Source organism: Cervus elaphus, chromosome 14 (genome assembly GCF_910594005.1).
Source record: "Cervus elaphus chromosome 14, mCerEla1.1, whole genome shotgun sequence".
Taxonomy (NCBI): Eukaryota; Metazoa; Chordata; class Mammalia; order Artiodactyla; family Cervidae; genus Cervus; species Cervus elaphus.
In genome coordinates, this window is record NC_057828.1 from 67788820 (window position 1) to 67801177 (window position 12358).

Below are 12358 nucleotides of genomic sequence, written 5' to 3' on the forward strand. Positions count from 1 at the left end.
CTTAGTGATTATGCCACCATTTGTTTAACCATACTTCTATTGATAAATATTTTAGTGTCCAATTTTTGGCTATTATAAGCAAAACTGCTGTGAATATTCTTACAAGGTCTTTATGTAGAAATGCTTTCATTTGAATTAGGTAAATTATTAGGAGTGAAATTACTGGTTCATGGAGTAGGGATGTGTATAATTTACAAAGAACCAATAAATAATTTCCTGAGGTAGTTTCTGCATTTTTGTCTCCCACCAGTAATGTGGGAGTTCCAGTTGTTTCATATCCTTGCAAATATTTATATTGTCTGTTTTTAGCCATTTGAGTGACAATTCTCATTGTGGTGCTAATTTGAATTTCCCTGATGACTAATGATGGACACTTTTTGTGTGATTCTTGGCCATTTTTGTCTTGTGTTTCTTCTTTTTTTTTTTTTTATGAATGGAAAATAGTATTTAATATGTAGCTTTCAGAAAATAGAAACACCTCAGAGAAACTGTGACACCAGTGTGTATATATATGAGGTAATATCTGTATAATTAGCAACTCTCACAGCAATGGGAAACACTGCTTTTTGGATACATTATACATAAACTTTCTATCTCAAGAATTCCACATTGTTGTAAAATAATTTCAGTTCAGTGCTATGGCAATTATGCAAATAGATGTAAACTCCATTCCCAGATGAACATTAAAAAAGCAGAATGCCTACTAATTATGTATTAACACAAATGTCAACAAAAATAATTTAACAGGTGCAGAAACACAATACTGAAAATATAATTATCAATACAGCTGTCTTAAAAGAGTTAACTAGTACCATCAGGCTTAAAAAAAAGCACTTAAGGTCACTGTTTTCATGTTTCACTCTTTCAGCCACCATACACCAGTGTGACTATCAGTATCTAAATAAGGTGTTTAACATGCTTATATTTTATTTAAGAGCTGGAATACAGGCTTTACAATATATCTGAAACATCATCAATACTGTGATAATGCCATTATGATAAGTCTATGTGTGTGGCATTAAAAAAATAATGGCTGGCCATAGTATGTTTTCTGAACTGAATTTTAAACTTCCTGGAGGCTGACGTGATAACACACTTTTCTCCTTGACCTGGTGCATTCACAGTCTTCTTCCATAAAGTTCACCGACATTTCTTGTCTTGCCCTGCACGATCCTGAAGTCCTGCGTGTTCTCTCAGGAGCCGGTCATACTCTTTTGAAAGTCTCTCTGATTGCATCTTCATTATCATCACGTCATTCTGTGCCTTAGAAAGGGCATCTGAAGCCTTCTTTAATTCAATTTTCAGTTTTTCTTTGTCTTCTTATAGTTTTTTATTTTCTGCTTCCAAAACGTGTTCTTCTTCCTTGCCATAGTTTTTCAAGAGCCGTTTCAGTCTTTCATTTTCTTCCATGAATTTTTTGGCAGCCTGGTTAATATTTTCTGCTTGACGTTTAAGTACTCCTTTGTTTGACAGCTCTTTTGCCAGCTGAGTAATAAGGGTAACCAGACGTCTCAACACCAGCCAGAAAAATAATGAAAATCCAGAAATGTAAAGATTTCTTTGAGACCTGAAGAGTTTCATTTGTGTATGTTCATAGGCAGCAGGTCTGTTGGCTGAGCTCTTTTCAATAGTATGAGTCGAGGAATATTTTCTTACTTCTCTCACAGCATCTAGAAACAGAACAATCAATAGGATTATAATAGTAAGAAAAGCCTTGTTCCAGAAACTTGCAATTTTACCCCAAACGCTAAAGGAGAATATCTTCTGCCATCTCTGAGGAGGAATAAAAGGTAGACAGAAGATTAAAATGAGTCCTATTTCAGCGTAAAGAAAAGTTGCAACTGCCGCCCATTGAAGTGTCATTGTTTTTCTTCACACCCCGCCTGCGGCCGCCCGGCTCCCCGCGCTGCTCCGCGGCCGCCGACGCGCGGGACGTCACACGCCGCGGCGGGGGGAGGGGGAGGGAGCGGGCCCTCCCCTCCCCCACCGCCACCCCCGGACCCTCCAGGGCTCCCTCTTCTTTTTTTAAAAAGTATATATTTCAGTTTTGCATATTTTAAAAATTGGGTCACTATTATTAATTTGTGGTAGTTCTTTATATATTTTGGATATAAGTTTTTTATCGGGTACATGTGTCACAAATATTTTCTTCTGTTTCTGGATTTTTTTATTCATCAAAAGAGGAGCAAAAGATTTTAATTTTGATGAAATCCAATTGATTATCTTTATTCATGATTAGAACCTTAAAAAACCTTATCTGCAAAATCTTTGTCCATCCAAGATCATAAAGATAGACTCTTAAATTTTCTTCCAGAAGCTTTATAGTTTTAAGTTTCATGATCAATCTCTAATTTTTATATGGCATGAAATAGAAATTCAGAAGTTGTAAATAGATATATGTTTTCCTAGCACTATTGGTTGAAAAGACGTTCCTTCTGCATTCAGTTGCATTGACTCCTTTTGTCAACAGTTTTTTATTTATCATGGATCTATCTTTGAACTCTCCATTCTACTCCACTGATGTATTTGAATATCTGTATATTGATATTACACCATCTTAGTTACTGTAGCTTACAGTAAATCTTGAAATTGGGTAGTATAAGTACTTCAATTTTGTTTCTCTTTTTAAAGATTATTTTGACTATTTTCAGTCATTCTCATTTTCATGTAAACTTTTAGAAATAGTCTGTTAATTTCTATTTTTAAAAAGCCTTGTAGGGTTTTTAATGGTATCACCTTATGTTACATTTATTTTTTATGTTTTTATTGAGGTATAGTAGATTGACAATGTTGTGTTACTTTTTGCTGTCCAGCAGAAGTGATTCAGTTATACATACCATATATACACATTCTTTTTTTTTTATATTCTTTTCCATTATGGTTTATTATAGGATATTGCATATAGTTCTGTGTTGTACAGTAAGGCCTTGTTATTATCCATTTTATACATAAAAGCTTGCATCTGCTAACCCCAACATCCCACTCCATCCCTTCCTCAGCACCCTCCTCCTTGGCAATCACCAGTTTGTTCTCTATGTTCATGATTCTGTTTCATAGATAGGTTCATTTGTGTCATATTTAGATTTCACATATAAGTTATATCATATGGTATCTGTCTTTCTCTTTTTGACTTACCTTCACTTAGTATGAAAATCTCTAGTTGCATCCATGTTGCTGCAAATGGCATTATTTCATTCACTTTTATGGCTGAATAGCATACCACATCTTCTTTATTGAATGTTACTTTAAATCCAGAGATAAATTCGGGGAGAAAATGCCATATTAACAAACCTGAGTCTTAGAAACTCACGAACATTACATATCTCTATTTATTTAGGTCTTTAAGTTCTGTTAGTAATATTTTAGTTGTCGCTATAGAAGTCTTCTACATTTTTATTAAGTTTATTCCAAAATTCTTTTATGATATTATAAATGTCAATAAAATTTTAAATTTTTAATTATTTGCTTCTAGTTATATAGAAATACCTGATTTTGTTATATGAACCTTGTAACTTGAAATTTTGCAAAACCATCAATTAGTTATATTAGCTTCTCTATAGATTTCTTAGGATTTTCTATGTATAAATCATATCTACAAAGAAAGACAATTAAAAATCTTCTTTTTTGATATTTATGCCTTTTATTTCTTGCCTTATTGCACTGGCTAAGACTTCCAGTTACAAGTTAAATAGAAGAGCCATTATTAGAAGAAATTACTTCTGATCTTAGGACAAGTATGTTAGTCTTTCACCACTGAGTACAATATTAGCTGTGGTTTTTATAGGTGTCCTGCAAAATAAAGATATATTATTATTAGGTTATCTGCCACCAATTCCTTACACAAAACTCTTAAAACCCATGTAATCTCCTGAGTTATGGGGATGATGGGAACATCTAATAACAAATATTCTAATATTTGTTCTTTGACACCAGTTCCTGAAATAACATTCCTAAATCTCTTGGAATTTCCTAGATGATAGGAGATTCTTTTGCTCCTACAAGGTGACTCTTCCTGGGTTCATTATCATCTGGATAATCATCCAGACAACTTCATGATGGGTTACCAGAAAGACCAAGCCATGATAAGAAACTGAACTTTTGGGCCTCCTCTCTAATTCTTTGAGAAGAGTAGAGGAGTTAGAGATTGATTCATAATCCTTACGCCTACATGATGAAGCCTTTACAAAATTATCTAAAGTGTAATGTTTGGAGAGCTTCCACAAGCAAAGAGACTGGTACATCCCAAATGGGGATGTACCTACTCTGAGGAAGCTTCCAGACCTCACGCTATTGAAATGTCATCTGTCTGTTCATCTGTATACTTTAATTATCCTTTATTAGATAAACTGGTAAATGCAAGTGAGTGTTTCTCTGAGTTCCGTGAGTCATTCTAGAAAATCAATCCTGAGGAGGTCTTCGGACCTCAGTCTAGAGTTGGTCAGTTAGAAGTGCAGGAAGTTGCATTTGGAATTTGAAGTGGGTGGAGTCTGTGAGACTGAGACCTTAACTTGTGGAATCTAACACTAACCCCAAGTAGATAGTAGCAGAATTGGATTTTAAGACACCTCACGGGCATCAGAGAGTTGGTCAGTGTGGGGGAAAAACTCCACATATTTGGTGAGAGCAGAGGAAAGAAAATAGTATTTATTTCTATATCGTTTACTAGATTTAGGTTGCTGCCTTTTTATTCCTTGTTTTCCAAATTAATGAATTTGAATTTTGTCATATGTTTGTGCTTTTAATGAGATGATTTTATGGTGAACTAAACAACCTGGTGGGCTGCCGTCTATGGGGTCGCACAGAGTCGAACACGACTGAAGTGACTTAGCAGCAGCAGCAGCAGCAGCAAACAACCTATTGGTCATGATGCATTATACTCTGTATATTATTAGATTTTTTCTTTTTTTGGTAAATATTTTTTTTTTTTTTTTTTTTGCCAAACCACACAGTATGTGGGATCTTAGTTCCCGAACTGGGAGTGTAATATCTTAACCACTGGACCATCAGAGAAGTCCCTATATTACTAGATTTACTAACATTTTGTTAAGAATTTTGGGGGAATTCCCTGGCAGTCCAGTGGTTAGGCCTCAGCAATTTCACTGGCGGGGCTGGGTTCAACCCCATGTGGTGTGGCCAAAAAAAAAAAAAAAACCCAAACAAACAGATAAAAAATATTTATATTTATATTCAGTAGTTATTAGTATGTATCTGTAATATCCTTGTCAGGTTTTAGTATCAGGTTTATCCTAACCTCAGACACATTGGGTTATTTCTTCCTCTTTTATTTTCTGAATATGTATAAAATTGGTTTGTGTGTTCAGTTGCTCAGTAATGTCTGACTCGGTGCAACACCATGGGCTGTAGCCTACCAGGCTCCTCTGTCCATGGAATTTTTCAGGCAAGAATACTGGAGTGTGTTGCCATTTTCTACTCCAGTGGATCTTCCTGACCCAGGGATCATACCCATGATTCTTGTATCTCCTGCGTTGGCAGGCAGATTCTTTACCACTGCACCACTGCTATATATAAAGCCTATATAGGCTTTATAGGAAAGCCTATAAAATAAAATTGGTATTAGTTAAATGTTTGATAGAAATCACCAGTGACATCATCTAAGCCTTGAGGTTTCTTTTTGGAAAGTTTAAATATTCCCACATGCAAAGTTTAATATCTTGAACAGTTATATTCAAATTATTCCTATTATTTTTTTATTAGTTTTCATAATTTGTGTTTTCAATCAATCTCTTTTCCATGTCATTTAAGTTGGATAATTTGTTGGCATAAAGTTTTTCATGATATTCCCTTATTATTATATTAAGATCTAGAAAGTCTGTAATGATGTCCTTATTCCATTCCAATACAGCATTTTGTGGGCTTTATTTCTTCCTTTTTATTTCCTGGTCCAGTCTTGACAGGATTTATCACTTAAAAAAAATCTTTTCAAAAATCTAGCTTTTGACTTTTAAATTTTATCTGTTGCTTATTTATCATTTAATTGTTTTACATTCATTTGTATTTTCATTTTTGCTACTTTGAGATTAGTTACCTTGTTTTTTATAGCTTCTTTAAGTAGAAGCTTAGATCATTATTTCTTAAGTGTTTCTTCTTTTCTGATATAAGCATTCAAAGCCAGAAATATCCCTCTAAGCTCAGTATAGCTACATCCCACAAATTTTGACTTCATTAGCGTTTTGCTTGAGATACTTTCTAATTTGCATTTAAATTGCATCTTTGACTTATGGATTATTTAGAAGTAGGTTTGGTAATTTCCAGATTCTGTGGTTTTTCTATTGATAACTGCCTTCTAATTTAATTCTGTTGCACTTGGAGGAATTCTCTAAGTTCTTTGACTTTGAGATTTGACTTATACCCCCATCATACCGGCCTTCTAGATATTTGTTCCATGTGTATTTGGAAAAAGTATTTTGTGCAGTTGTTGTATTTTATTAAAGTCAAGTAGATCTAGTTGGTTGATAGTGTTGGTAAAATTTTCAGCATCCTTATTGATCTTCTCTATTTGATACATTAACATAATAATGACTGAAAGAAGAATGTATAGTTCAACTCTGTCTATTAGATTTCTTTTTCTCCCTTCATTTCTCTTTTTGTTTCATGTATTTTGCGGTCGTTCATGAATGGACACTGTTATCACTATGAAGTATCCTTCTTTATCTCTGGTAATATCTCTCATCTTGAAGTCTACTTCGTCTGATATTAACATGAGCAGTGAGGAAACGATAGACTTTAAAATGCTTTCTGTTCATCTCTCTCATCTGCCAACCTACTGTCCCTCCTGGTGTCCTTTCCCCATCAATATTAGTTCATTGGTGGGGAGTCGGAGGCAGTTTTGGGTTCTGACACTGCAGTTTTCTTAAGATCGGGCAGCACTGAGACAGTACAGGGCGGGAGTGCGGGTCTTTGTTGGTCTCAGCCTGTATGAATAGGGTGACAGGCTTAGTCTACCTTTGGAAACATTTATGATTTTTGCTTCCACCAAGCTAGTTAGAGGTATTATTTTGCTGAGAAAGATTAAAACTGAAAAAGTATTTTCAGGTGGTATCAGCTTGCTAAGAATTGTAGAGGTTATTTTTCTTCAATTGTCTTTATTTTCAATATTTTACACAGTAGAGGAAACTTATGGCATTTTGATTGAAAAGCCTAAGATTCACTGGTCTGGGATTCCAGCCTGAGAGTCAGAAGAATGGTATTTTTTTTTGGTTTGAAATTCCAAATGTCTGACTTAAGGCGAATTTTTAAAAAGCTATCTGCTGCTGCCATCCACACCCCCTTCCCCAACAAATACTGAAACAAAGGCTGTGATGCTTATCGTAACCTATAACTCATGGACTTTTGTTCTTGAATGTGAGCTTTGAGATTATACACTCCTACTAGGTAATTTTATATGTAAGGAGACTGGGGCTTTGAGAAGCTGAGTGATAATGTCTAAACAACATTCAGCACGCTCACAGCAGAGTGGAATTCGAACCCTAAACTATGATTTTTACTAAAATGTGATGGATTTAGAGAGCATTTAGAAAGACTCCAAGATTCCAAAATAATGAGTCTATACAAAATTTGACTAATAAGATGTCAAATAATTTAAAACATTTAAAAAATGCTGTTACCTGAGTTTGAAAAAGCAGAGCAGTGTTTATTTTCCGTAGCTGAATTTAAATTTAAGCAATCATGTCAGAAGAGCCCCATAAATTCTTGTCAAGTACCAAATAATCTGATTTAAAGATGTCATTTTCTTCTTATTTTTGACATAACAGTATCAATTTGTATAGCTTTTAACGATTACAAATGTTTCATTTGATCCTCACAAATAGCACTATAAAAATAATAGCTAAAAATACCAAGTGCTTGCTGCGTGCCAGGAACTCTTCTAAGAGCTTCATATCTATCAACTTTTTCCTTAAAACAACCTAGTTACTTTGTTGCCCTCATTTTATCCATGAGGAAACCAAAACACAGAGTTAAAGTGACTTTCTCAATGTCACAGAGCCTTGAAGGAGAGCTGGTACTGGCCCTAGAATGGACACCTTTAGTCACGTTCCTAGAGAGCTGCTTAGGTAAGCAGGGTCAAGGTGTAGATTGTTCTTATGAAGTTTTATTTTATTTTTTTCCCCTCCCAGTGCTGCTATATTTACCTGGAACACTTTATCCAGGTACCTTTTTCCAAAGCCATATACTGCATTATATAACTGGGCACTGGCCATGTCTAAGTCATTAGGGAGAGCATTTCTCAAGATATTAAGAAAAATCATGATACATTTTCTTGCAATTAAAATGAAATCTTTAGTTTTTGACTTTGCTATATTTAGGGCTTCAGATTACAGAGATTTTCCTCTGCTATACCATTCAATTTGCCAGAATTTATTTTGGGGGAAAAAATTGGAATTCTGTATAATTCTCTTTCTGTATGCTAAAGAAATTTTTAAAAATATAGAGACTGAGAAGACAAGTCACAGACTATGAGAAAATATTTGCAAAAGGCACTTCTGTTAAAAAGCTGTTATCTAAAAAATACAAAGAAATCTTAAAGCTCAACAATAAGAAACAACTCTATAAAAATGAGTCAAAGACCGCATATGAAAAGATGTTCCATATCATGTGTAATCAGGGATTAAGTCAACAATAAGATGCCACTGCCCACCTATCAGAATGGCCAAAATCTGGAACTCTGATAGCACCCAATCCTGAGTATTGGAGCAATAGGAACTCTTATTCATCACTGGTGAGACTGCAAAATGCTACAGTCACTTTGGAGGAAAATCTGACACTTTCTTACAGAACTAAACATTCTCTTACCATAGAGTACACAAGTTGCATGCCTTGGTATTTACCCAAAGGAGTTGAAAACCTGTCCACACAAAAACCTGCACATGGCCATTTATAGCACCTTTATTCATAATTGATACAACTTGGAAGTAACCAGATGTTCTTCAGTGGGTGAATGGATAAATAAACTGAGGCATATCCAGACCATAGAATATTATTCAGTGCTAAAAAGAAATGTTATTAAGCCATGAAAAGGCAAGGAGGAAACTTAAATGCATGTTACTAGGTGAAAGAAGTCAATCTGTAAAGGCTATACACTGTACAATTTCAACCATATGACATTCTGGAAAAGACAGAATTATGGACACAGTAAAAATATCTGTGGTTCCTAGGAAAAGGGATGAATAGGTGAAGCACAGAGGATTTTTAGGGCAGTGAAAATGCTTTGTATGATACTATAGTTATGGATACATGTTGTCATATGTTTTTCCAGTCACTTAGAATGCATAGCAATAAAGAGAGGTATAAAGTAAACTATGTACTTTGGGTAAGTATGATGTGTCAATATTGACTCATCAATTGAATAAATGTACCTCTCTGGTGGTGGATATTGATGATGAGAGAGGCTGCATGTGTTGGGAGGGGGATGTAGTATATGGGAAATCTCTGTACCTTCCTCTCAATTTTGCTGAAAATCTAAAATGACTCTGCAGAGTCTTTTAAAAAAGCAGATATGAACAGAACTATATGACACATTGGATATAATACAGATGCAAAAAAGTGTGTATAGGAGGATGGGACTAGGTGAAAGATGCAGACTTGCAGGTAGAGATAGTTCAGTTTTGTGTTTTACAATATTTATTTATTGAGTACTTACCCTGAGCCAGGTACTGATTTTTCCCATCCTATAGATGTAAAACTGAAGCTTACAGAAGAATCAGCAACTGAAGTCTTAAACAGAGCAACTGAAGCCAGAAACAGAGCTGGGACTTAAATCCAGATCAGTCTGGCTCTAAGGAGTGTATTCCTTATCATCTGCCATACTGCCTGTGAGATGCTTGTGGGACCATCTGGGAGAGATGTCCACTAGGCAGCAGAAAATAAGTCTGGAATCCAGGATTAGGTATGAATGTGGCCATTGAGTTGAACTGAAGACAAAGGGAATGGCTTGTCACTTTGGATGAATTTAAGTGACAGATACCTCACAACAGAAAAGACAAGGAAGTATGCTACTATAATTGATGTCCAAGTCCAGGAACGTGTTAGTCATCTGTTATGGTTGAGTTGTTACTGTCTCCAATCAGGTGACCCACTCTGAGACAAGTGTGACAGATAAGAAGGCTTTATTTATAGTTTTCCATACATCGTAGCTGCCTTCTACATGTTGAACCCTTTAATAATCCTCCAAACCACCTTCTCTCTTTGGGGGATAATACTGTGTGAAAATACTTGAATCTGGACTAGCACTCACTGTGCACCAGTGCTATATAGAAACAAAAAAAAAATCAACATCAGAGTCCTGGTCTGCTGAAAGCTCAGACCCTATCCAACTGGGATCAGGGCTCTGTACCCTTGATCTTAAGATGAATAAAGTAAAGTGTGAAAATAAAGAATGTATCTTTTATCTGGTTATGTTCTGTTACTTTAAAGTAGTTTAGTCTTGAATGTCAGTGAAGTCCTGTGACTTTTTCAGCCTCCCACCTCCCTTTAAACTAACTCAAAGATAGTTTTCTTTATTTCTCTGGGCTGCTGTCATCTTATACAGAGTTTCAAGACAGCCAAAAGCAGCACCCAGATCATATTTTTCCATCTATTCTATTTTTAAAGAAAATTTTTATACTCAAAAGCCTGTGAATTTTTTTTCCCCAGAAAGAACCTGAAATGATAACTTGAACCTTTTTCCTTTCTGCTTTTCTGCTTGAGAAGAGCTGCCTTGGATCAGAGAGTCCTAGGTTTCGTTGTAATTCTGTCAAGTATTAGCAGTGTAACAATGGACAAGATCCTCAAATACACTGATCCTTAATTTCCTTGCCTATGAAGTGGAGAGAATACCAATGCTTTAGATAGTGAAGATGCAGTGAGATGTATTTCCCATTTAGATACATTCCATGGTTCCTGGTATACAGTAGTCATCTAATACATGCTTGTCTCTCTTGTCTTCTCTCCTTCTCTTTATAACTTATACTTCTCTTTCTTTTCCTCCTGCTGGAAGGGAGAGAACTGAAGACAGTCATTTTGTGTCTGGATGGCCTTCTGTAAGGGCAGAGGGAAATTTTCCTTTGATTCTTCCTCTTATGTGTTTTCTTTGCTCTCCTTTGCAACCTGCCCTGGCCTCCAGCCTCCTTGTTTAAGGTATGCCATTTGCTTATTCTCCTAAATCCTCCTTTCTATTGCTTCCTCTATTTCTTTATTGTTTAAAGCAAGCTCAAGGATTGGTACATCTAACGAAGGAAAGACAATAAATAAGGACAGTTAAAGGAGTGGGATAAAATTGTCCTTTGAAACCCTGTACTGCAATTCTGTATATATCTAGGAGGAACACGGGTGTATAACACAGTCTTTGCCTGGCAAAATAGTTCTATAGGATGGAGGTCTTCAATCTTTCATGTGCTGAGTTAAGCTCTGAATGACATTCTTGTTCTTGACATACTTTCTTGGAGACAGAGGTGAGATGGGTTGTAGGTTATGGACAACTCTAAGAGCCTCTTGTTCTATCTTCTCTGTATTCACCCCAGTTTCTCTCCTAGAGAAGAAATGCAAGTGAATTTGAGATGATTATGGGCATAGACTTTAATTAATTCTTGTGTATAAAAAAGGTGAATCATCCTAACTCCTTAACACTTTGTGTTTGTTAAAGTTTACTGCCTTCTTATTCACAACAGATTGTAGCCTAAGTCTCAAAACTGCATTTGGTTGGTTGCAAATTGCTGCTTTTGAGAGATCTGTTAATCATCCATAAAACCAGAAGGTCTGGATTGGGCTTCCCTGGTGGCTCAGATGATAAAGAATCTGCCTGCAATGCAAGAGACTGGGGTTCAGTCCCTGGGTTGGGAAGATCCTCTGGAGAAGGGGATAGCTACTCACTCCAGTATTCTTGCCTGGAGAATCCCATGGACAGAGGAGCCTAGGGTTGCAAAGAGCTGGGCATGACTTGGTGACTAACACTGCTTTGGTGCTTTCTATGGTTGCTTTGAGATTTAACACATTATGTTTTCCTCACGTTGTGCCGCAAAGTCCCAGATCATACTGGTCATGGATGACCAGATCGCTTCTGAAAGACCTGGTGGTGTGGGTGGAGTTGGGTACCCAAATACATGTTCAAGTCCCCCAGTTCCTGTGAATGTATTCTTACTTAGAAATAGTGTTTATTCCAATGTGGTCAAGTTAAGACGATGTCATCCTGGGTTGGGGTGGAAGCTAATTCAATGACTGCTGTCCTTGTAAGAAAAGGGAGACTTGGACTCGGACACAGACAAGGGAGAAAACTCCATGAGGCAGTTGAGGCAGGGGTCAGAGTGAAGCATCCAAGGATGGCTTCAGTCCAAGCCACACCAAGGATCTCTGGTGGCATCCAGAG

The 12358-nt window shown here is 36.2% G+C and overlaps 1 pseudogene across 1 annotated transcript; it reads right to left on the reverse strand.

Moving 5' to 3' along the window:
- Nucleotides 1–508: 508 nt before the first annotated feature.
- Nucleotides 509–1940, reverse strand: LOC122708045 (annotated as a pseudogene). The gene has a single exon (XR_006344991.1). The product of XR_006344991.1 is annotated as a B-cell receptor-associated protein 29-like (transcript).
- Between the last annotated feature and the right edge of the window lie 10418 nt (nucleotides 1941–12358).